Below are 25339 nucleotides of genomic sequence, written 5' to 3'. Positions count from 1 at the left end.
TTCCGTTAAGGAAAGGCATGGAACACTTCCCTGGAAAGAAAATAAAATTACCTTATGAATCTATTATGAGAGCCACATATGGATTGCCTACCAAAGATGGTAATACCTAGATCTATCCTTGCTTTTATGCCTTGCTAGGGGCGTTAAACGATAGCGCTTGTTGGGAGGCAACCCAATTTTAGTTTTAGTTTTTTTTGCTTTTTGCTTCTGTTTAGGAATAAATATTTGATCTAGCCTCTGGTTAGATGTGCTTTTATGTTTTAATTAGTGTTTGTGCCAAGTTAAACCCATAGGATCTTCTTGGATGATAGTCATTTGATCTTGCTGAAAATTCCAGAAACTTTCTGTTCACGAAAACAATTGTTAAAAATCACTAGAACGTGATAAAATATTGATTCCAATTGCTGCTGATCAATAAACAAATTTTCTAGGTCTTACTATTTTGGCTGAATTTTTGGAGTTCCAGAAGTTTGCGTTAGTTACAGATTACTACAGACTGTTCTGTTTTTGACAGATTCTGTTTTTCGTGTGTTGTTTGCTTATTTTGATGAATCTATGGCTAGTAAAATAGTTTATAAACCATATAGAAGTTGTAATACAGTAGGTTTAACACCAATATAAATAAATAATGAGTTCATTACAGTACCTTGAAGTGGTGTTTTGTTTTCTTTCGCTAACGGAGCTCACGAGATTTTCTGCTGAGTTTTGTGTTGTGAAGTTTTCAAGTTTTGGGTGAAAGATTTGATGGATTATGGAACAAGGAGTGGCAAGAGCCTAATCTTGGGGATTCCCATGGCACCCCAAGATAATCTAAGGACACCTAAAAGCCAAAGCTTGGGGATGCCCCGGAAGGCATCCCCTCTTTTGTATACTTCCATCGGTAAATTTACTTGGAGCTATATTTTTATTCACCACATGATATGTGTTTTGCTTGGAGCGTCTTGTATGATTTGAGTCTTTGCTTTTATGTGACACCCAAAAATTTTATTTTTGGTTTTTTATCAAAATCTTTATTTTACTTGAAGGAGGGTTTTTAAAATTTTCTTCTAAAGAACTCTCCCTCTCAAAAATTTTCTTTTATGACAAGTGTTTTGTTGGGATTTACCCAAGACTTGATCTTTGGTCTTGGAGGTTTTTCCATCTCATGTTGGCTCATCACAAATGTTTTTCATTTGGAAAAGTTTTTGATAATCTTTTTAAAATAGCCTATGGCATTTGGAGTGATCCTTTTTCCCTTCCAAAAACTCCTCTTGCCATGACATGAGTGGAATTTCCCTCCCAAAAGCCATTCCCCACCTTTGTGTCAAGATATACTTCAAATCCAGCAAGTTGAACCTCCCCATGATTTTTCCTCCATTTATTTCTAATCAAAAATATTTTCTGCCTTCTACCTTGGCTCTTGGAGATTTACAAAGGAGCTACTTTTCTCCTTTGAGTTTTGCCTCCAAACCAATTTCCCTGGCTAGTCCTTAGAGCCCTCAACCAAGATCCATGATGAACCACTGGTCTCCAGTTCAAATATTTCAAATTGAACTTGCTGCAAGTTTGGACCATATTTGCCAAATTTGATGAAATTCATTTGTTTTCTCTTCCTAAAAATCTGAGAAAATTCACGCAGCCTCTGGATGCATTGAGAGGTCACCTCACCAAGTCCCGGCTGCAGAAAAAAAATTTCTTCATGCCAAATCATTTCGTCGAACACCTGAAGGACACTGTTACTGTCAAGTTCAGAAATTCAGAGGTGTAGTCTCAGTGGCCGATGTCGTTTTCTTCAGAACCCCTTCTCGATCTCGCCAGTAGCTGCGGTGGCGCAGTGCGCCCTGTGCCTCCTTCTTATCCCTGCGCCGCACGTTCGCCTGGAAGCTTGCGGGCATCGGCGACGAGCTGGTGGAGGTGCGCCACCCCGTGAGCGACGGCAGCAGCGCCCTTTGCGGCTGCCAGAGAGGCGCAGTGTTGGACGGCGCCGTCCAGCGCCGCCCAAGCCACCAGAGGCCGCCGCGTGGCCATCCACTCACCCGTGCACGCTTGCGTCCGTCGTCGTGAACTGGTAGGCGCGCAGCGCGCTCCCTGCCGCCGCCGTGGCCGTACGGCCGCTCCGTCGAGGACTGGCGTATTACACCAAGCCCGACCGAGGTTTAGCGGAGGAACGGTGCCAGTGATCCACCACGGTGATGCCTAGCCACCTAAACCCCCTGCCCAACCCCTGCCTCACCGTAATTGCTCGCCGGAGCTATCCCGTTCACGGCCACCCCCGCGGATCGCCTATAAAAGGAGACCCCGAGCTCGAACTCGAACCCGCACCACCTCTGCACACCACCAGTACCACGCCAAGCCACTGGAAGAGCCCCGAGGGAGTCTTCTTCCCCAACTCCGGCCGCCTCGGCCCACTTCGGGACCCAGCTCGTTTCACCCCCGTGCGTGCACCCCTACCTCTCAACTCTTGTCAGTAGCCTCCTAGGGCATCCACATCTCTGACCCACGCATCAATTTGAAGCTTGCAACACCCACCGGAGAGTTCCACCATCGCCCGAACCACCGTCCGCCGGAGATAGTGTCGCCGTCGACGTGGTGCTCTCCGACGGCCAAGTCCACCACCCACCGACGCGGAAGAACCCCCTGAACCTGTAGGTACCCTCCGATCACTCTGCCTCGCCGTGGTTCAACGCCGGCGACCACCGCAGCCTTCGGGCACCGGCGAACTCCGTTGGGAGTTTTGAACCTGACGGGTGGGACCCCCCGTCAGCCTCTCTCCTCTCTCCCTCGAACCGTTTTCTGAAAACGCCTTCGGGCAAAACGTGTTTTCTCTCTGGGCTGGCGTATTTCCTACCGAACCGTTTTCTGTTTTCTCAAACAAGCCCCTGGATCTTTTCTGTTTCATTAAAGATTGGTCCTTGGACTAAAACCCTTATATCTTTTTTAATAAAAGATGCTTTTTGATTGATTCTTTTTGTGTCAGTCTTGTATTTTTGTCTAGTTTTTTATAGTATTTATTTGGAAAAAAATTGGAACAATTTTTATGCACGCAACGATTTTCACGTTAGTATACGGTTTCGTTATACCGTAGGTTCCGGAGGAGGTGACGGAGCCGCAAACTTCGCCGAGCTAGACTCCGACTTCTCCGAACCAGGCAAGCATGTTTGAACCTTTGATATGATAGGTGTTTTGCATGTATGCTTGAATGGTTTGTGCATGGCATATGAGCATCGGTGAGTAATACGTTGCATGCAAGGCAACAAACCGTGTGCTTCGAAGTTACTGTGATCTTTGATGAGAGATGACCTGATCATGTGGTGACATGAAAGGTAGTAAGATGGTATTGTTGTAGCATGCCAGTCTTACGTCATCTGATAAACTCCGACGTTAACGTGGACTGAGCCACGTTACCGTTCTTCCCCCTTTTCGTGCTGCAACATGTTTTCTGCAAAGAATACGGTTTAGTAAGTTGCTAACCTCTTTCCTTGTACACACCAAATAGAGGGGCCGGGATGAGGGTTCCATGGCCCTGGATTAAAGCCAGTCATCCAGTCAGGGGGCATGGGTGTTTCCGGTTGGGACCGAGAGGGGGGCACCCCTTAGAGCGCGCGGTATAAATTTGATCCCATGCTACGCGAGGTTGTAGCCTCCCCGTCTCAAGGTTTTTCTTGAACATTGCCGAGGGTGATTCCTGGCATCGGAATGTTGAATGGGTGTGTACTGGTTAGATGTGTTTCTCCTAAAATACCGTAAACGGAACTAGTCCCTTGTGACTACTGAAATCCGTTGGCTGTGGTTAAGAGTACAAACTCTGCAGAGTCAAATCCCTCCAAGTCATCGTGTCCATGGTCAAAGACCGTGGCCAGCATATCTATATCCATGTCAGTCCCTGTGTCAGTTTTCGTGGAAATCCCCGGTGAACAAGCTTGAGTGGTAAACCCAGTTGAACGTTATTCCTGTGGATGGACTAACCCCTTTTATTTATCTCGTACCTGAATATTCCCTTGAAATTATTTAAATTCATGAGCTACTGAAATATCAAGTTATGAAATATAAGCCCTTTATGTGATGTCGCTCGGACGTCCGACTGTGGCACTCTTGTCATTTACTTTTGATATAAGCCCTTTATGTGATGTCGCTCCGACGTCCGACTGTGGCACGCTCGTTATTTACTTTTGATATAAGCCCTTTACGTGATGTCGCTCAGACGTCCGACTGTGGCACGCACTGTCATTTATATTCTATTATAAGCCCTTGATGTGGTGTCGCCTTGACGCCCGACTGCGGCATTGTTATTTCATTTGTACCCTTCCGAGGAGTCATTCAGACACTCGATTGGCCTTCAGCATTACTTTGGGATTTCGGGAGGACTACCGCCCGACTTCCTTTTTTATTTCCCATGCATAGTTATTTTATTATCTGAGTGCGCTTTATTAATCTGTTCATGTGCATCATGTTTGCATTTGTTATATTTTATGTCCAAACTGTCTTGCGAGTACTTTCATAGTACTCACCTGGCTTGTTGATTTGGCCAGATGTTGACGAAGGCGATCTCATGGATGAAGAGTTTGATAGTGAGTCCGACGCCTAGAGGAGTCCCAGTCAGCCCCGTGCGATCCTGGATATTGGTCACTTGTATTATATACGCTTCCGCCACCCACAATAAGGATCCTCGAGCCTCACTCCGACGCTCGAAGAGCTGTTAGATTCAGGAGTCATGTCACCCACTTCACTGTGACATATCCACCACCGTTTTTATTGTGAGTCAGTAGTTATGCCACCCTATCCGCCTTTATGTATTATCGGCGCGCTTGTAATAAATTGTTGAGCCGTCTCCACTCAACCTTGTATTATATTTAGTACTCCTGGTTTTTCTTCTGCGATCAAGAAATTGTCTACCAGTGAGGAGGATTCTTCTCTACTGGTCCGTAAAAGGGATCGGTTTCTCAATAAATATTTTTATTGGAAGACCGGTCGTGACATTTTAGTTTACCACAATCATCCTTTCTATACACACCTTTTGAGAGAGACACACATGATTCGGAAATTGTTAGAATACTCTATGTGCTTCACTTATATTTTTTGAGTTATATAGTTTTTGCTCTAGTGCTTCACTTATATCTTTTAGAGCATGGCGGTGGATTTGTTTTATAGAAACTATTGTTCTGTCATGCTTCACTTATATCATTTTGAGAGTCCTATAAAATAGCATGGCAATTTTCTTTAACTAAATATCATGAGAAATTTGATACTAGATAATTGTTTTGAGATATAAAGGTGGTAATATCATAGTTGTGCTAGTTGAGTAATTGTGGAATTGAAAAATACTTGTGTTGGAGTTTGTGATTCCCGTAGCATGCACATATGGTGAACCGTTATGTAATGAAGTCGGAGCATGAGGTATTTATTGATTGTCATCCTTTGTGTGGCGGTCGGGATCGCGTGATGGTTAACTCCTACCAACCCTTCCCCTGGGAGCATGCTTAGTAGTACTTTGCTTCAAGGGCTAATAAATTCTTGCAAGAAGTATATGAGTTCTTTATGACTAATGTGAGTCCATGGATTATACGCACACTTACCTTTCCGCAATTTTCTAGCCTCTTCGGTACCGTGCATTGCCCTTTCTCACCTTGAGAGTTGGTGCAAACTTCGCCGGTGCATCCAAACCCCGTGATATGATATGCCCTATCACACATAAACCTCCTTATATCCTCCTCAAAACAGCCACCATACCTACCTATTATGGCATTTCCATAGCCATTCAGAGATATATTGCCACGCAACTTTCCATCGTTTCGTTTATCATGACACCCTCCATCATTGTCATATTGCTTTGCATGATCATGTAGTTGACATCGTATTTGTGGCAAAGCCACCATTCATAATTCTTTCATACATGTCCTTCTTGATTCATTGCATATCCCGGTACACCGCTGGAGGCATTCACATAGAGTCATATCTTGTTCTAAGTATTGAGTTTTAATTCATGAGTTGTAAGTAAATAAAAGTGTGATGATCATCATTATTAGAGCATTGTCCCAAGTGAGGAAAGGATGATGGAGACTATGATTCCCCCACAAGTCGGGATGAGACTCCGGACTAAATAAAAAAAAGAGGCCATAAAAGAAGAGAAAAGGCCCAAAAATGAGAGAAAAAGAGAGAAGGGACAATGTTACTATCCTTTTACCACACTTGTGCTTCAAAGTAGCACCGTGATCTTCATGATAGAGAGTATCTCATTTTGTCACTTTCATATACTAGTGGGAAATTTCATTATAGAACTTGGCTTGTATATTCCAATGATGGGCTTCCTCAAAATGCCCGAGGTCTTCGTGAGCAAGCAAGTTGGATGCACACCCACTTAGTTTCTTTTGTTTGAGCTTTCATACACTTATAGCTCTAGTGCATCCGTTGAATGGCAATCCCTACTCCTTGCATTGACATCAATTCATGGGCATCTCCATAGCCCGTTGATTAGCCTCATTGATGTGAGACTTTCTCCTTTTTTGTCTTCCCACATAACCCCTACCATTATACCTTATTCCACCATAGTGCTATATCCATGTCTTGCGCTCATGTATTGCGTAAGAGTTGAAAAGGCTGAAGCGCGTTAAAAAGTATGAACCAATTGCTTGGCTAAAACCGGGGTTGTACATGATATGAATATTTTGTGTGGGGAAGATGGAGCATAGCCAGACTATATGATTTTATAGGGATAACTTGCTTTGGCTATGTTATTTTGATAAGACATAATTGCTTGGTTAACATGCTTGAAGTATTATTATTTTTATGTCAACATTAAAATTTTATCTTGAATCATATTAAATCTGAACATTCGTGCCACAATAAGAAGAATTATATTGAAATTATGCTAAGTAGCATTCAACATCAAAAATTCTGTTTTTATCATTTACCTACTCGAGGATGAGCAGGAAATAAGCTTGGGTATGCTTGATACGTCTCCAACGTATCTATAATTTTTGATTGTTCCATGCTATATTATATTCTGTTTTGGACATTATTGGGATTTATTATATACTTTTATATTATTTTTGGGACTAACCTATTAACCGGAGGCCCAGCCCAGAATTGCTGTTTTTTGCCTATTTCAGAGTTCCGCAGAAAAAGAATATCAAACGGAGTCCAAACGGAATGAAACCTTCGGGAACGTGATTTTTGGAACGAACGTGATCCAGAGGACTTGGACCCTACGTCAAGACATCAACCAGGAAGGCACGAGGTAGGGGGGCGCGCCTACCCCCCCTGGGCGCGCCCTCCACCCTCGTGGGCCTCATGTTGCTCCACCGACGTACTTCTTCCTCCTATATATACCTATGTACCCCCAAACTACCAGATACGGAGCCAAAAACCTAATTCCACCACCGCAACCTTCTGTACCCGTGAGATCCCATCTTGGGGCCTTTTCCGGAGCTCCGTCGGAGGGGGCATCGATCACGGAGGGCTTCTACATCAACACCATAGCCTCTCCGATGATGTGTGAGTAGTTTACCTAAGACCTTCGGGTCAATAGTTATTAGCTAGATGGCTTCTTCTCTCTCTTTGGATCTCAATACAAAGTTCTTCACGATTCTCATGGAGATCTATTCGATGTAATCTTCTTTTGCAGTGTGAATGTTGAGACCGATGAATTGTGGGTATATGATCAAGTTTATCTATGAACAATATTTGAATCTTCTCTTAATTCTTTTATGTATGATTGGTTATCTTTGCAAGTCTCTTTGAATTATCAGTTTGGTTTGGCCTACTAGATTGATCTTTCTTGCAATGGGAGAAGTGCTTAGCTTTGGGTTCAATCTTGCGGTGTCCTTTCCCAGTGACAGTAGGGGCAGCAAGGCACGTATTGTATTGTTGCCGTCGAGGATAACAAGATGGGGTTTATATCATATTGCATGAGTTTATCCCTCTACATCATGTCATCTTACTTAAAGCGTTACTCTGTTCTCATGAACTTAATACTCTAGATGCATGCTGGATAGTGGTCGATGTGTGGAGTAATAGTAGTAGATGCAGGCAGGAGTCGGTCTACTTGTCTTGGACGTGATGCCTATATATATGATCATACCTAGATATTATCATAACTATGCTCAATTCTGTCAATTGATCAACAGTAATTCGTTCACCCACCGTAATACTTATGCTCTCGGGAGAAGCCACTAGTGAAACCTATGGCCCCCGGGTCTATCTTCCATCATATTAATTTTCCAATACTTAGCCATTTTTATTGCCTTTTATTTTACTTTGCATCTTTATTATAAAAATACCAAAAATATTATCTTATCATATCTATCAGATCTTACTCTCGTAAGTGACCATGAAGGGATTGACAACCCCTTTATTGCGTTGGTTGCGAGGATTTATTTGTTTCTGTAGGTGTGAGGGACTCGTGCGTGGCCTCCTATTGGATTGATACCTTGGTTCTCAAAAACTGAGGGAAATACTTACGTTGCTTTTACTGTATCACCCTTTCCTCTTCAAGGGAAAACCACCGCAGTGCTCAAGAGGTAGCATGCACCCAGCGAGTTTTTGGACCTGTTTGAGTTCGATTGGCATGGCCAGTGGTGACAGTGCTTGGATTTTGGCTGGATTTGCTTCAATTCCTCTATTGGAGACGATGAAGCCCAATAGTTTACCGGCGGGGACACCGAAGACGCACTTCTCCGGGTTAAGCTTGATGTCGTATGTACGGAGGTTGTCGAATGTGAGACGCAAGTCGTCTATTAGTGTTTCGATGTGTCTGGTTTTGATGATGACGTCGTCCACGTAGGCCTCCACTGTTTTGCCGATCTGTTTCTCGAGGCATGTTTGGATCATGCGCTGGTAGGTGGCGCCGTCGTTCTTGAGCCCGAAAGGCATGGTGTTGAAGCAAAACGGCCCGTATGATGTAATGAATGTTGTTGCCGCTTGATCTCCTTCATTTTGATTTGATGGTATCCGGAATATGCATCAAGGAAGCATAGAGAGTCGTGACCTTCGGTAGCGTCAATGATTTGATCAATGCGGGGAAGAGGGAAGGGATCCTTAGGGCAGGCCTTGTTAAGGTCTTTGAAATCGACGCATGGGCGCTAGGATCTATCCTTCTTTGGTACCATTACCAAGTTTGCCAGCCAGTCCGGATGTTTAATGTCTTTGATGAATCCGGCCTCAATGAGTTTGGCTAGCTCCTCCCCCGTAGCTTGTCGTTTGGGTTCGGAAAAGCGCCGCAGAGTTTGCTTGACCGGCTTATATCCCTTTAGTATGTTGAGGCTATGTTCGGCCAACTCGCGCGGGATTCCTGGCATATCGGAAGGATGCCAGGCGAATATATCCCAGTTTTCGCGCAGGAAGTCTCGAAGTGCGGCTCGACTGCAGGGCTGAGTTGTGCTTCGATGGACACTGTCTTCTTCGGGTCTGTTGGATGGACCTGAAATTTGACTATTTCTTCTGCTGGCTTGAAGGAAGTGGATTTGGGTCGTTTGTCCAGGATCACATCATCCTTATCCACGGTGGAGCGTAGTGCGCTTAGTTCTTCGGCCGCAAGGGCCTCGGATAATGCCTCGATGGCCAAGGATGCGGTTTTATTCTCGGCGCGGAGGGCTATGTCCGGATCACTGACGAGGGTGATTATTCCATTAGGCCCGGGCATTTTTAGCTTCATATACCCATAATGAGGTATGGCTTGAAAGCGTATGAAGGCCTCTCGCCCTAACAGGGCGTGGTACCCACTGTTGAAAGGGGCCACCTAGAAGGTTATTTCTTCGAACCGATAATTCTCCGGCGTGCCGAACACCACATCAAGTGTAATTTTTCTTGCACACCGAGCTTCCCGGCTGGGAATGATACATTGAAAGGTTGTGTTGCTTTCACCGATGCGGCTCCTATCTATTTCCATCTTGTGGAGCGTGTCCTCGTAAATGAGGTTTAGTCCCATGCCGCCGTCCATGAGGACTTTTGTAAGTTGAAAGCCGTCCATGATGGGACTGAGGACTAGGGGAGCTGGCGCTCGGACTGTTCTGTATTTAGGTTCGTCACCGGCGTTGAAGGTTATGGCCGTGTCATTCTAGGGGTCAATTGTAGCGACCTGGAAACTTCGGCGAGATCGCGTAGGGCCCTTTTACGCTTGTTGTTTGAAGCGAATGTCTCGAAGACTGCCAATATTCTATTGTTGTCGTTTGGCGGAGGGTGTTGTTCTAGGGTGTCTTTGGTAAGGATATCCTCGCCGCTCTTGGCTACCTGCCGGAGTATCCAACATGCTGTAAGGCTGTGGGTTGCCATGGTATCCGGCGTCGTGTGTATTTTGCATGGGCCATTGAGCCATCCCTCCAGAACGGTGCCATGCAACATAACAGGTTTATGTTTTTTGACTGTTCGTCTGGGCGTGCCACGGGGGCGCGTCCTTTTCGCCTGTAAGGGGAGCCGGGACGGTTCCCAGCAAGCTGCCTGAGTTTTCTAGGCGCTTTCCATTGCGCTGTACTTTTGTACGATAGTTGCTAGGTCAGCGGACTTTAGTATGCGGCAGCGATTGATCGTTAAGGATACCTTCGTCCGCGCAGTTGTTGCGGAATGCTGCTATCGCGTCTTTGTCGCGGCAGTCTTTTACCTTGTTTTTAACAAGGAGGAATCTAGCCCAGAAGTGGTGGACCGTTTCCCGAGGTTGTTGTTCGATGCTCCTGAGGGCATCTATGTCCAGGTGGGTGGGAGGGATTGAATCCGAACCCTGACCCGATTTTGGATCCGGAATTTGGAGGTCTACCGGGCCTGACAGTTCGGGCTCCGGGATATCGACTGATTTTTTAGGCTCGTCGTCCGACTCTATGTTCGGAGGAAGAGACAAGCATTTCTACCGGAAAATATCTGGCTCTTCAAGATCGGCGATCCGAACATAGTTCGTCTTCAATATAGTGGAAGAGTTGCTGCGCTCCTCGACTACCCCTATCTGATGGGTGATCGGTGGAGTTTTAATTTCTCTCTAGTCAGGTTTAAGCCCGACCCGATCGTAGTCTGTAGTGACCCCCAAGGCGGCCATGCGATCCAGGAGTTCGTTCAACGACGATAACTCCATTGGATCCATGCGAGCGGAGTATTTGGGATCGACGCGAAGGCGATTTTCGATGACTTGAGAGGTCATCGTCGGCTTAATGGCCGAGCCGGCGGTCATGACGAAGCCGCCGAGTCGGAGGGTCTGACCTGGGGCCAGGGCTCCTCCGGAGATGATATTATTCTTGACAACAAGGCGAGCCATTAACCCTCCTGGCGACGGCACAGTGGAACTCTCAATGAAAGGACCAATGTCGGTGTCAAAACCGGCGGATCTCGGGTAGGGGGTCCCGAACTGTGCGTCTAGGATCGATGGTAACAGGAGACGGGGGACACAATGTTTCCCCAGGTTCGGGTCCTCTCTATGGAGGTAATACCCTACTTTCTGCTTGATTGATCTTGATGAATATGAGTGTTACAAGAGTTGATCTACCACGAGAGCGTAATGGCTAAACCCCAGAGGTCTAGCCTATGAGTAGATTGTAATGAATCTGTCCTATCCGGACTATTCTCTCCGGTTTATATAGACACCGGAGAGATCTAGGGTTACATGAGGTCGGTTACATAAGAGGGAATCTTCATAGTCGGTCGCCTAGCTTGCCTTCCATGCCAAGGAGAGCCCAATCCGGACACGGGTATAGTCTTCGGTCTTCACAACCCATCAGTCCGGCTCAATAGATAACAAGTCGGACGCCCGAGGACCCCTTAGTCCAGGACTCCCTCAACGGGTCTGCAACATTCAGATCCGTATGTATCTTGCAAATCGCTACGTCTTCCACCTGGACTTGATTGCGGATGGAATTGAAGCATCTCTTGATGTGCTTGGTTCTCTTGTGAAATCTGGATTCCTTTGCCAAGGTAATTGCACTAGTATTGTCACAAAAGATTTTCATTGGACCCGATGCACTAGGTATGACACCTAGATCAGATATGAACTCGTTCATCCAGACTCCTTCATTTGCTGCTTCCGAAGCAGCTATGTACTCCGCTTCACACGTAGATCCCGCCACGACGCTTTGCATAGAACTGCACCAACTAACAGCTCCACCGTTCAATAAAAACACGTATCCAGTTTGCGATTTAGAATCGTCCGGATTAGTTTCAAAGCTTTGCATTGACGTAACCATTTACGACGAGCTCTTTGTCACCTCCATAAACGAGAAACATATCCTTAGTCCTTTTCAGGTATTTCAGGATGTTCTTGACCGCTGTCCAGTGATCCACTCCTGGATTACTTTGGTACCTCCCTGCTAAACTAATAGCAAGGCACACATCAGGTCTCGTACACAGCATTGCATACATGATAGAGCCTATGGCTGAAGCATAGGGAACATCTTTCATCTTGTCTCTATCTTCTGCAGTGGTCGGGAATTGAGTCTGACTCAACTTCACACCTTGTAATACAGGCAAGAACCCTTTCTTTTTTGATCCATTTTGAACTTCTTCAAAACTTTATCAAGGTATGTGCTTTGTGAAAGTCCAATTAAGCGTCTTGATCTATCACTATAGATCTTGATGCCCAATATATAAGCAGCTTCACCGAGGTCTTTCATCGAAAAACTCTTATTCAAGTATCCTTTCATGCTATCCAGAAATTCTATATCATTTCCAATCAACAATATGTCATCCACATATAATATTAGAAATGCTACAGAGCTCCCACTCACTTTCTTGTAAATACTGGCTTCTCCAAAAGTCTGCATAAAACCATATGCTTTGATCACACTATCAAAACGTTTATTCCAACTCCGATATGCTTGCACCAGTCCATAGATGGATCGCTGGAGCTCGTACACTTTGTTAGCATCCTTTGGATTGATAAAACCTTCAGGTTGCATCATATACAACTCTTCTTCCAGAAATCCATTCAGGAATGCAGTCTTTACATCCAGTTGCCAAATTTCATAATCATAAAATGCGGCAATTGCAAACATGATTCAGACGGACTTAAGCATCGCTACGGGTGAGAATGTCTCATCATAGTCAACTCCTTGAACTTTTCGAAAACCTTTCGCAACAAGTCGAGCTTTGTAGACAGTAACATTACTGTCAGCGTCAGTCTTCTTCTTGAAGATCCATTTATTCTCGATGGCTTGCCGATCATCGGGCAAGTCAACCAAAGTCCACACTTTGTTCTCATACATGGATCCCATCTCAGATTTCATGGCCTCAAGCCATTTTGCGGAATCTGGGCTCATCATCGCTTCCTCATAGTTCGTAGGTTCGTCATGGTCAAGTAAGATGACCTTCAGAACAGGATTACCATACCACTCTGGTGCGGATCTTACTCTGGTTGACCTACGAGGTTCGGTAGTGAGTTGATCTGAAGTTACATGATCATCATCATTAGCTTCCTCACTAATTGGTGTAGGAGTCACATGAATAGTTTTCTGTGATGAACTACTTTCCAATAAGGGAGTAGGTACAGTTACCTCATCAAGTTCTACTTTCCTCCCACTCACTTCGTTCGAAGGAAACTCCTTCTCTAGAAAGGATCCATTCTTAGCAACGAATGTCTTGCCTTCGGATTTGTGATAGAAGGTGTACCCAACAGTCTCCTTTGGGTATCCTATGAAGACACATTTCTCCGATTTGGGTTCGAGCTTATCAGGTTGAAGCTTTTTCACATAAGCATCGCAGCCCCAAACTTTAAGAAACAACAACTTTGGTTTCTTGCCAAACCATAGTTCATAAGGCGTCTTCTCAATCTATTTAGATGGTGCCCTATTTAATGTGAATGCAGTCGTCTCTAAAGCATAACCCCAAAACGATAGCGGTAAATCAGTAAGAGACATCATAGATCGCACCATATTTAGTAAAGTACGATTACGACGTTCGGACACACCAAAACGCTGTGGTGTTCCGGGTGGCGTGAGTTGGGAAACTATTCCGCACTGTTTCAAATGAAGACCAAACTCATAACTCAAATATTCTCCTCCATGATTAGATCGTAGAAACTTTATTTTCTTGTTACGATGATTTTCCACTTCACTCTGAAATTCTTTGAACTTTTCAAATGTTTCTGACTTATGTTTCATTAAGTAGATATACCCATATCTGCTCAAATCATCTGTGAAGGTGAGAAAATAACGATACATGCCGCGAGCCTCAATATTCATTGGACCACATACATCAGTATGTATGATTTCCAACAAATCTGTTGCTCGCTCCATTGTTCAGGAGAACGGCGTTTTAGTCATCTTTCCCATGAGGCATGGTTCGCAAGTACCAAGTGATTCACAATCAAGTGATTCCAAAAGTCCATCAGAATGGAGTTTCTTCACGCGCTTTACACCAATATGACCCAAACGGCAGTGCCACAAGTAAGTTGCACTATCATTATCAACTCTGCATCTTTTGGCTTCAACATTATGAATATGTGTACTACTACTATCGAGATTCATCAAAAATAGACCACTCTTAAAGGGTGCATGACCATAAAAGATATTACTCATATAAATAGAACAACCATTATTCTCAGATTTAAATGAATAACCGTCTCGCATTAAACAAGATCCAGATATAATGTTCATGCTCAACGCTGGCACCAAATAACAATTATTCCGGTCTAAAACTAATCCCGAAGGTGGATGTAGAGGTAGCGTGCCGACGGCGATCACATCGACTTTGGAACCATTTCACACGCGTATCGTCGCCTCGTCCTTAGCCAATCTTTGCTTAATCTGTAGTTCCTGTTTCGAGTTGCAAATATTAGCAACAGAACCAGTATCAAATACCCAGGTGCTACTGCGAGCTTTAGTAAGGTACACATCAATAACATGTATATCACATATACCTTTGTTCATCTTGCCATCCTTCTTATCTGCCAAATACTTGGGGCAGTTTCGCTTCCAGTGGCCAGTCCCTTTGCAGTAGAAGCACTCAGTCTCAGGCTTAGGTCCAGACTTGGGTTTCTTCTCCTGAGCAGCAACTTGTTTGCCGTTCTTCTTGAAGTTCCCCTTCTTCTTCCCTTTACCCTTTTTCTTGAAACTGGTGGTCTTGTTGACCATCAACACTTGATGCTCCTTCTTGATTTCTACCTCCGCAGCCTTTAGCATCGCGAAGAGCTCGGGAATTGTCTTATCCATCCCTTGCATGTTATAGTTCATCACGAAGCTTTTGTAGCTTGCTGGCAGTGATTGAAGAATTCTGTCAATGACACTATCATCCCGAAGATTAACTCCCAGTTGAATCAAGTGATTGTTATACCCAGACATTTTGAGTATATGCTCACTGACAGAACTATTGTCCTCCATCTTGAAGATGTAGAACTTATTGGAGACTTCATATCTCTCAATCCGGGCATTTTCTTGAAATATTAACTTCAACTCCTGGAACATCTGATATGCTCCATGACGTTCAAAACGTCGTTGAAGTCCCGGTTCTAAGCCGTAAAGCATGCCACACTGAACTATCGAGTAGTCATCAGCTTTGCTCTGTCAGACGTTCATAACATCTGGCGTTGCTCCTGCAGTGGGTTTGGCACCTAGCGGTGCTTCCAGGACGTAATTCTTCTATCCAGCAATGAGGATAATCCTCAAGTTACGGACCCGGTCCATGTAATTGCTACCATCATCTTTCAACTTTGCTTTCTCAAGGAATGCATTAAAATTAATGGAACAACAACACGAGCCATCTATCTACAACAACATAGACATGTAAAATACTATCAGGTACTAAGTTCATGATAAATTAAAGTTCAATTAATCAAATTACTTAAGAACTCCCAGTTAGATAGACATCCCTCTAATCATCTAAGTGATCACGTGATCCATATCAACTAAACCATGTCCGATCATCACGTGAGATGGAGTAGTTTTCAATGGTGAACATCACTATGTTGATCATATCTACTATATGATTCACGCTCGACCTTTCAGTCTCAGTGTTCCGAGGCCATATCTGCATATGCTAGGCTCGTCAAGTTTAACCTGAGTATTTCTGCGTGTGTAAAACTGGCTTGCACCCGTTGTATATGAACGTAGAGCTTATCACACCCGATCATCACGTGGTGTCTCGGCAGGACGAACTTTGGCAACGGTGCATACTCAGGGAGAACACTTGTACCTTGAAATTTAGTGAGAGGTCATCTTATAATGCTAACGTCAATCAAAGCAGAATAAGATGCATAAAAGATAAAGGTCACATGCAATCAATATAAGTGATATGATATGGCCATCATCATCTTGTGCCTTCGATCTCCATCTCCAAAGCACCGTCATGATCACCATTGTCACCGGCGCGACACCTTGATCTCCATCGTAGAATCGTTGTCGTCTCGCCAACTATTGCTTCTACGACTATCGCTACCGCTTAGTGATAAAGTAAAGCAATTACATGGCGATTGCATTTCATACAATAAAGCGACAACCATATGGCTCCTGCCAGTTGTCGATAACTCGGTTACAAAACATGATCATCTCATACAATAAAATTTAGCATCATGTCTTGACCATATCACATCACAGCATGCCCTACAAAAACAAGTTAGACGTCCTCTACTTCGTTGTTGCAAGTTTTACGTGGCTGCTACAGGCTGAGCAAGAACCGTTCTTACCTACGCATCAAAACCACAATGATACTTCGTCAAGTTAGTGTTGGTTTAACCTTCACAAGGACCGGGCGTAGCCACACTCGATTCAACTAAAGTTGGATAAACTGACACCCGCCAGCCACCTATGTGCGAAGCACGTCGGTAGAACCAGTCTCGCGTAAGCGTACGCGTAATGTCGGTCCGGGCCGCTTCATCCAACAATACCGCCGAATCAAAGTATGACATGCTGGTAAGCAGTATGACTAGTATCGCCCACAACTCACTTGTGTTCTACTCGTGCATATAACATCTACGCATAAACCTGGCTCGGATGCCACTGTTGGGGAACGTAGTAATTTCAAAAAAAATCTACGCACACGCAAGATCATGGTGATGCATAGCAATGAGAGGGGAGAGTGTTGTCCACGTACCCTCGTATACCGAAAGCTGAAGCGTTATAACAACGCGGTTGATGTAGTCGTACGTCTTCACGATACGACTGATCCAAGTACCGAATGCACGGCACCTCCGAGTTCAGCACACGTACAGCTCGATGACGTCCGAACTCCGATCCAGCAGAGCTTTGCGGGAGAGTTCCGTCAGCACGACGGCGTGATGACAGTGATGATGTTGCTACCGACGCAGGGCTTCGCCTAAGCATCGCTACGATATGACCGAGGTGGATTATGGTGGAGGGGGGCACCGCACACGGCTTGGAACAATCAACTTGTGTGTTCTAGGGTGCCCCCCTGCCCCCGTATATAAAGGAGCAAGGGGGAAGCCCGGCCGGCCCTTGGGGCGCGCCAAGGAGGGGGAGTCCTTCTCCTAGTAGGAGTAGGACTCCCCTTTCCTAGTCCAACAAGGAAGAGGGAAGGGGGAAGGAAAGAGAAGGAGAGGGTGAGGGAAAGAGGGGCCGCGCCCCCCTCCCCTAGTCCAATTCGGACTCCTCACAGGAGGGGGCGCGCCACCTCCTGGGCTGCTGCCCTCTCTCTCCCCTCAGGCCCACTAAGGCCCAATACTTCCCCGGGGGTTTCCCGTAACCCCTCCGGCACTCCGGTTTTCTCCGAAACCACTCGGAACACTTCCGGTGTCCGAATATAGCCATCAAATATATCAATCTTTACGTCTCGATAATTTCGACACTCCTCGTCATGTCCATGATCACATCCGGGACTCCGAACTACCTTCGGTACATCAAATCTCATAAACTCATAATACCGATCGTCACTGAACATTAAGCGTGTGGACCCTACGGGTTCGAGAACTATGTAGACATGACAGAGACTCGTCTCCGGTCAATAACCAATAGCGGAACCTGGATGCCCATATTGGTTCCTACATATTCTACGAAGATCTTTATCGGTCAAACCGCATAACAACATACGTTGTTCCCTTTGTCATCGGTATGTTACTTGCTCGAGATTCGATCGTCGGTATCCTCATACCTAGCTCAATCTCGTTACTGGAAAGTCTCTTTACTCGTTCCATAATGCATCATCCCGCAACTAACTCATTAGTCACATTGCTTGCAAGGGTTATAGTGATGTGCATTACCGAGAGGGCCCAGAGATACCTCTCCGACAATCGGAGTGACAAATCCTAGTCTCGATCTATGCCAAGTCAACAAGTACCATCGGAGACACCAGTAGAGCACCTTTATAATCACCCAGTTACGTTGTGACGTTTGGTAGAACACAAAGTGTTCCTCCGGTAATCGGGAGTTGCATAATCTCATAGTCATAGGAACATGTATAAGTCATGAAGAAAGCAATAGCAGTAAACTAAAACGATCAAGTGCTAAGCTAACGGAATGGGTCAAGTCAATCACATCATTCTCCTAATAATGTGATCCTGTTTATCAAATGATAACTCATGCCTATGGTTAGGAAACTTAACCATCTTTGATAAACGAGCTAATCAAGTAGAGGCATCCTAGTGACACTCTGTTTTTCTATGTATTCACACATGTATTATGTTTCCGGTTAATACAATTCTAGCATGAATAATAAACATTTATCATGAAATAAGGAAATAAATAATAATTTTATTATTGCCTCTAGGCCATATTTCCTTCAGACCATGCCCACATGCCAGAGCCCTGCCAATAAGAATGGTCAACATTTCGGCCACTATATTAAACAAGAGAGGAGACATGGAATCCCCTTGTCTCAATCCCTTGTGTGTCTGAAAGTAATGGCCGATATCATCGTTAACCTTGATTCCGACACTACCCTTCTGGACTTGAGAATCCACTTGGTTCCGCCAGTGCTCACTAAATCCTTTCATACGCATTGCCTGCTGAAGGAAAGACCACTTAACTTTTATCATAGGCCTTCTCAAAATCCACTTTGAAGATAACCCCATCTAGCTTATTCGAATGAATTTCATGTAACGTTTCATGCAGAACGACCACCCCTGCAAGTATGTGTCACCCTGGCATGAACGTTGTCTGGCTCGGTTGCACCACCGAGTGAGCAATCTTTGTCAATCTATTGGTACCCACCTTTGTGAATATTTGGAAACTCACGTTAAGAAGACATATTGGTCTAAATTATTCAATCCGAACTGCCTCTTCTTTCTTTGGCAACAAGTAATCATACCAAAGTTGAGATGAAACAGCTCTAAATGACCGTTAAAGAAATCATGAAACATAGGCATAAGATCATGCTTAATAATATGCCAACATTTCTTATAGAATTCAACTGGAAACCCATCTGGTCCCGGTGCCTTATTCGGTTTCATTTGTAAGATTGCATCCAGAACCTCTTTCTCAGTAAACGGTGCAGATAGAATATCATTCTCCTCTACCTGGAGCTGAGGGATATCTCCCACAACAAATTCATCTACGGACACCGTGCTTACTTCTGGAGGCCCAGAAAGTTGTTTATAATAATTAGAGATATATTCTTTCAGATTCTCGTATCCCACTATTGTCCCCTCGTCCTGCTCAAGCTGTATTATTTTCTTCTTCCTATGTTTACCATTCGCGATCATATGGAAGAATTGTGTATTGTCATCCCCTTGGACAACCTTAAGTACTTTAGCACGCAAAGCCCACTTGAGCTCCTCTTCTCTAAGAAGAGCTCGTAAGGCTTGCTCAGCTTTGGACTTAGAGCGCTGCTCATCCACCGAAAGAAGGTTAACTTCATCTTTTAAATCTAAATCTTCAATTAATTGGGTGAGTCGCTCTTTTCCTTGTTTGCCACTCTCATTTCTAGCCCAACCTCGCAAGAACTGCCTCATATGTCTAATTTTATTTTGCCATCTCTCAATACTAGTTTGTCCACTAACAGGCTTTGCCTATTCACGTGCAATGATCTCCAAAAACTTTTCTCTCTCGAACCACCCAAGTTTGAAAGAGAAAGCATTCTTGTTTGCAATATGTGTAGCCTCACCCGAGTCTACAAGTAATGGTGTGCAATCTGAGATCGCCCTCTGCATCGCGTGTACCGGCACAAGTGGGTATTTTTGTTCCCATTCCACGCTAGCGAGCACCCTATCTAACTTCTCATAAGTTGGAGTGGGCAATTAATTGGCCCATGTAAACTGTCTATCGGTAAGCTCAATTTCTCTCAAATTAAGACTCTCAATAATCATGTTAAACATCATGGATCAACGTCCATCAAAGTTATCATTGTTCTTTTCATCTCTCCTCCGAATTATGTTAAAATCCCCTCCGACTAGGATTGGAAGAGTCTCGTCCCCACAGATCCGCACCAAGTCAGCTAGAAAATCAGGTTTAAGTTCGGGTTGTGCTGCCCCATATACAACAACTAGAGACCATCGGAAGCCATCCAATTTTGATCTTACCCGAAACTGTGAAGCCACCGAGGCGAAGGCGACTCATGGTGCTGCTGTTGCTACTGAGACAACAGAGGGTGGACTAATAAGCACCAAGCAAGCCGCTAGTGGGCTGGAGGCTGACTCGAGCCGTGCTGCGAAGAAGAAACCTAGAAAGGGGAAGGCGGCAAAGCCGGAGACCAAGGATCCCAACTCTTCTCCTGTAAGTAGACGCTCCGCACTCGTGAATACGATTGTCTGAATGAATTCCGCACACTGATTTGATCAAACTCCACCAGAGCAGGGGCACGGGGGGATCGGAGTAGCGTAGCGCGCGCCAGATCAAGATCATGCAGAGCCTGGGCTTGATTGCTCCGCTGGGATCTCTGTTCGACGTGAAGGGTTCTACTGCAGTCGCCCGTTGATGATATTTTGTAATCACACCATTGGTTCTGTATGGAAACCCGTAGTTATGGTGCCTACCTGATCTACCTACTACTAGTTTACTAGTGCCAATTTCTGTTCTTGTTTACGGAAGATTTGGCCCGGACATAGCTGCTGCGCCAGTAAGCGCACAGTTAGTTCTATCTGTATCAGCGCAAAGACGAGCCGCAGTCGCTCAGTGCTGTACCAAATTGGTTATTAAGATATTAAGTTGCGACTTAGATTATTTCCGCTTGGTGCTAGGATCTGTCGTGATTGATGCGGTGGCATGAGTGACCCAACGCTCAGGTTATCTTCAGTTAGCATATTGTATGAGCTGTGGACACTCTGATGCCTGTGGTTGATGCAGAGTTGCTCACCAGTATCTACAGAAGCACTGAGTTTCTTTTTTTTTTGGAGCTCATTTGATGTCTAGTGGAAGATCTCTCCATCTTGATTTTCCATCTGATCCGTGTACTATCATGTGCTATTTGTGCACAAGTAAACGGACAGTTTATTTCTGTAGTTCCTTTCTCCATTTATTCAACTCTAGGTTTAACGATGGAAGAACCAGCCGATTTGGGCAGCCTGATCGCATGTTTAGTGGTCCTTTGCGTTATCTGAACCAAGAGATTTATATACAGGGCTCCGTTTGGCTCCCTAATACAACAAGGGGGTGGTGGCGCAGTTTCCAGCGCGTAGGTCTCATAGCTAAACGTGAGTGATCCTGAGGTTGAGATTTCGAGCCTCTTTCACGCAGGTGAAATCGAGCAACTCTGAACCTGGTCATCTTTTTATTTGCTGGTTCTCACATATCTCAAAAGAAGCTTTCTTCAGTGTAGTACTACAATATTTCACAAAGAACACAGTAAATTTCACTGATCCGAGTGACAACCAACCAAATTCTCATATATGCTGTGCCATCTCCAACACTCACATATCAACTTATTTATTCCACCACACAAGAGACAAGACATCATGAACCCCAAAGCCGGCGGCTTTAACCGTGCAAGGCCTTGCGGAGCTTGCGGCAGTGCTCCACGCAGGTCGCCGCCGCATCAGCATCAGCAGCGTCCGGCTCGCCGTCGACGACGCAGCCCGAGGCCTCCCCGCATACCCCTGGGCACCCGCCGCCCAGGGCGCACACCACGCCGCAGAGCGGCTTGCAGAACAGCCGGGGGTGCCTGAGCCTGCAGTCGGAGTAGCAGCTGACGTAGCATTTGCAGAACGCCGACGCCGCGTTCGCCGCCGGCTGCTGCTGCGCCGACAGCAGGATGACGAGGAGCACGCAGACGGCCGCAGGCTTCACTCTCTTCTCCTTCTTCCCCTCCATTGGTTCTGGTTCTTCTTCTTGCCTGTGAGCTGTGACAGTCGCTGGGCTGCCCCTCTCTTTATACCGACGAAGAAGCTTCTTCTGCTGCACACGGCATTGACTCTGCAAGAAGCTTCTTCTGCTGCACATGCCATTGTTTCGCGGAGAAGATTTTCTCTCTAGAGATGAGCTTGATTCAGGAAGAAGCTTTTCCTATTGCAGATATGATCATACATATGGAAGCTCAGATGCTCTTGCCGGATCAAGGATGGAGTGAACTACTTAAAACACTTTGCTGTTACAACTAGCCGTCCCTGTTCCATGAATCGACAGATAAGTTCTATCATCTGTTTCTTACCTTTTATTGCACACATACATATAGAGAGGAGTGTGTAGTACACAAGTTGTTGTTGCTCAAGCAATGCATATGTACGTGCATCTTATATAGATATAGGCTTGTCTAGTGCTCGTTTTCAGGGTCCCATTTCTGACCCGTAAGCCTCTATATTAGGTATACTTGTGCAATTTTGCAACGGTGGCATTAGTGGCACCATGTGAAATAAGAGTGAATTGCAGTTTTTACCCCTAAGTTCGACATTTTTGACGCTAATTACCTCATTTAAGAAAATTTCATCCATTATACCCCATTTAACAAAAGTGTTGCCATAAATTACCCTTTTCTATTTTTGTGAGTGTTCCGATCTATAGGCCCCGATTACCAGGTCCATGTGGCGTGCCATGTCGTCGGTTTTTTCCTGGAGTTTTTTTTCCTCATGTGAACCAGGCCGTGCCGCTGCGCCCGACCGGACTGCCTGATGTGAATCACACGCACGGTGGAACCGGCGCACCACACTCCTGGCGCCTGTCCCGACCCGCACCACGCTTGCCTGTAGAGCACGCACTGGTCGCCTAACCGCGCACGCAATAACTAAATGGCCACCTCTTCAACATTTTCTTCTGGGATCGGTGATTAAGGGTACCACACAAAAAACACAATCTTGTTTGTGACTCTCAGGTCTCAGTAGAAGCCAGAACTACACACAGACAAATTATAGACAGTTTCCCTATTACTGTGTGTTTTCATCATGTTATTACCTCCGGATATATGGTTATCTAATGCTCTGATTTTATATATAGAAAAGTTCAAGTTCCTTTTAACATCAGTACTCCATCCGTCCCATAATATAAAAGTGTTTTTGACGCTACACTAGTGTCAAAAAAACGTCTTACATTACGGGACGGAGGGAGTATATAAGATGTTTTTTGACACTAGTGTAGTGTAAAAAACGTTTTTATATTATGGGACGGAGGGAGTACAATGGAGGTAAGTAGACAAGCAGTCAAGCACTGGTCAGTAACATTGTTCATACTTGTTTTTTGAGGGAATGACAATGTTCACACTGACAAGGTAATAAGATACCATATAGTAAGTCTAGTAGTAAAGTAGTATATATACATTTGTTCTAATCCGATCCATCCAGGTATACATAATTTACTGTCGGTTTATGATAATACTGAAGAAAAAATTAAGGTCGCTTTATGATAATACTGAAGAAAAAACATACATGTTTCAGGATTATATCCACAAAACCTTCTCCACATTGATAATATGCTACAGTGATCAAGTACAGCCATCTCATGGCAGATCTTCAAAACAAGAAAAAGTGACCTGAAGTCCTGAACCCATCTAATATGCATCCCGAACTGCAAGAGAACTAAAAGCCTAACCACCGGATGTGAAAATCAGAAAATTCGGGCATGCATGAGAGGGGAGGAGATTGCCATGCCAGTTGCTGCTTCCGGCTCCAACGATCACCAACATTAACTACAAGTGTCGCCTGCCGCTCCGCGCCTACGTTCGTCCTGCCCTCTCTGAACGAAGGACGAGTGGGGTGGGCCAGACATGGGCGACCGTGCATGGGACTGGAGGGTGAGCGATGCGTGCCGCGATTGGAGGCGAGCGTGGCGCAACAGACTCAGGTGAGATATGCGTGGTAGGATTGGAAGGGATCGTGGTGCATCGGACTCGAGCGACCTGTAAATCAGTGAGGACCTGCGCCTGCGTGTGCTTGCCATCGGCCAGGTCCAGTCGGCAGAAGCTGGCGAACCGGTTCAGTCTGCAGAAAAATCGCCAAGGAAAAACCCGTCAATGTGGCACGCCACGGGGACCTGATAATCGGGGCCCATAGATCAGAACACTCACAAAAATAGGAAAGGATAAATTGTGGCAACACTTTTTTTATGGGTGGCAACACCTTTGTTTAATGGGGTATAATGGATGAAATTCTCTAAAATGGGGTAATTAGCATAAAAAATGTCAAACTTAGGGGTAAAAGCTGGAACTCACTCATGAAATAATGACCATTATATCAGCTGATCAACAACTTGCTCTGATTAAGTAGTAACCGGTGTCAATATCCATTTCACCATCCAACGGACCTATGACCTGATCTGATTGTTTTCGGGGGCGAATACAGCAACGCCTCATCGATATATTAAGATTGCAAACATGATTTACATGGAGGGGGGGGGGGGGGGTTAGGGGGGCTACAAAGAAGTTACAGAGGGATGACATCCCCCTTTGATGGCGGTGGCAGATTCGCATGAACTCGTAGGAGGGGAGCGGGGTGGTTGGCGAGGGACTCCTCCTTGGTGGCCAGTGGGGAAGTACAATGTGAAGGAGAGATGGCTCCATAGAGAATGTGAGGTGGGCGTCAAACGGTTTTAAAGGAGAGGGCTCCAGTGAGAAATGTCGCCCTACGGCAAGAAACCAAGCGGGAAGGGAGGGTCCGTCAGAAAAATGGTAGGGTGTGTCATGGGGGTGCGGTTTTTGTGTTGGGACCGCGTGTTGAAGATAGCATGAGATAGATTTGGGGAGCCCGAACTGTCTAGACGGTTGAATTTTAGGAGCCCGTGCACTACCGGAAAACGGTCCTACCCCGACGGCCAAAACTATGCCTACGGCAGCCGTCGGCATACTTGGAGCTATGCCGACAGCCTAGTCCTGGCCGTCGGCTTATCCTGGCCGTCGGGCTACCTCGATCTACGCCGACGGCAGCCGTCGGCACAGAACGACCGTCGACCTAGATGCAGACACGCCGACAGCAGCCGTCGGCATAAATCAGCCGTCGGCATACCTGTGGGCCCGGCGACGCCGCCCGTGACCAGCGGCTAACGCCGTCAAACCTATGCCGACGGTCGGAACGGGCGGCCGTCGGCATATCTCCGCATGCCACGTCACCGATCCGCGGCGTAGATATGCCGACGGCAGCCGTTGGCATAGG

At 45.5% G+C, this 25339-nt stretch overlaps 1 pseudogene; it reads left to right on the top strand.

Annotated features, from left to right (window-relative positions):
- LOC123142440 (uncharacterized) overlaps positions 1 to 20990 on the top strand; it is a 93435-nt pseudogene extending 72445 nt beyond the window's left edge.
- The last annotated feature ends 4349 nt before the right edge of the window (positions 20991 to 25339 follow it).

The sequence above is a fragment of the Triticum aestivum genome, chromosome 6D (assembly GCF_018294505.1).
Source record: "Triticum aestivum cultivar Chinese Spring chromosome 6D, IWGSC CS RefSeq v2.1, whole genome shotgun sequence".
In the NCBI taxonomy this organism is placed as follows: domain Eukaryota; kingdom Viridiplantae; phylum Streptophyta; class Magnoliopsida; order Poales; family Poaceae; genus Triticum; species Triticum aestivum.
Note: the sequence above shows the minus strand (reverse complement) of the source record. Positions and strands in the feature narration are given on the sequence as shown.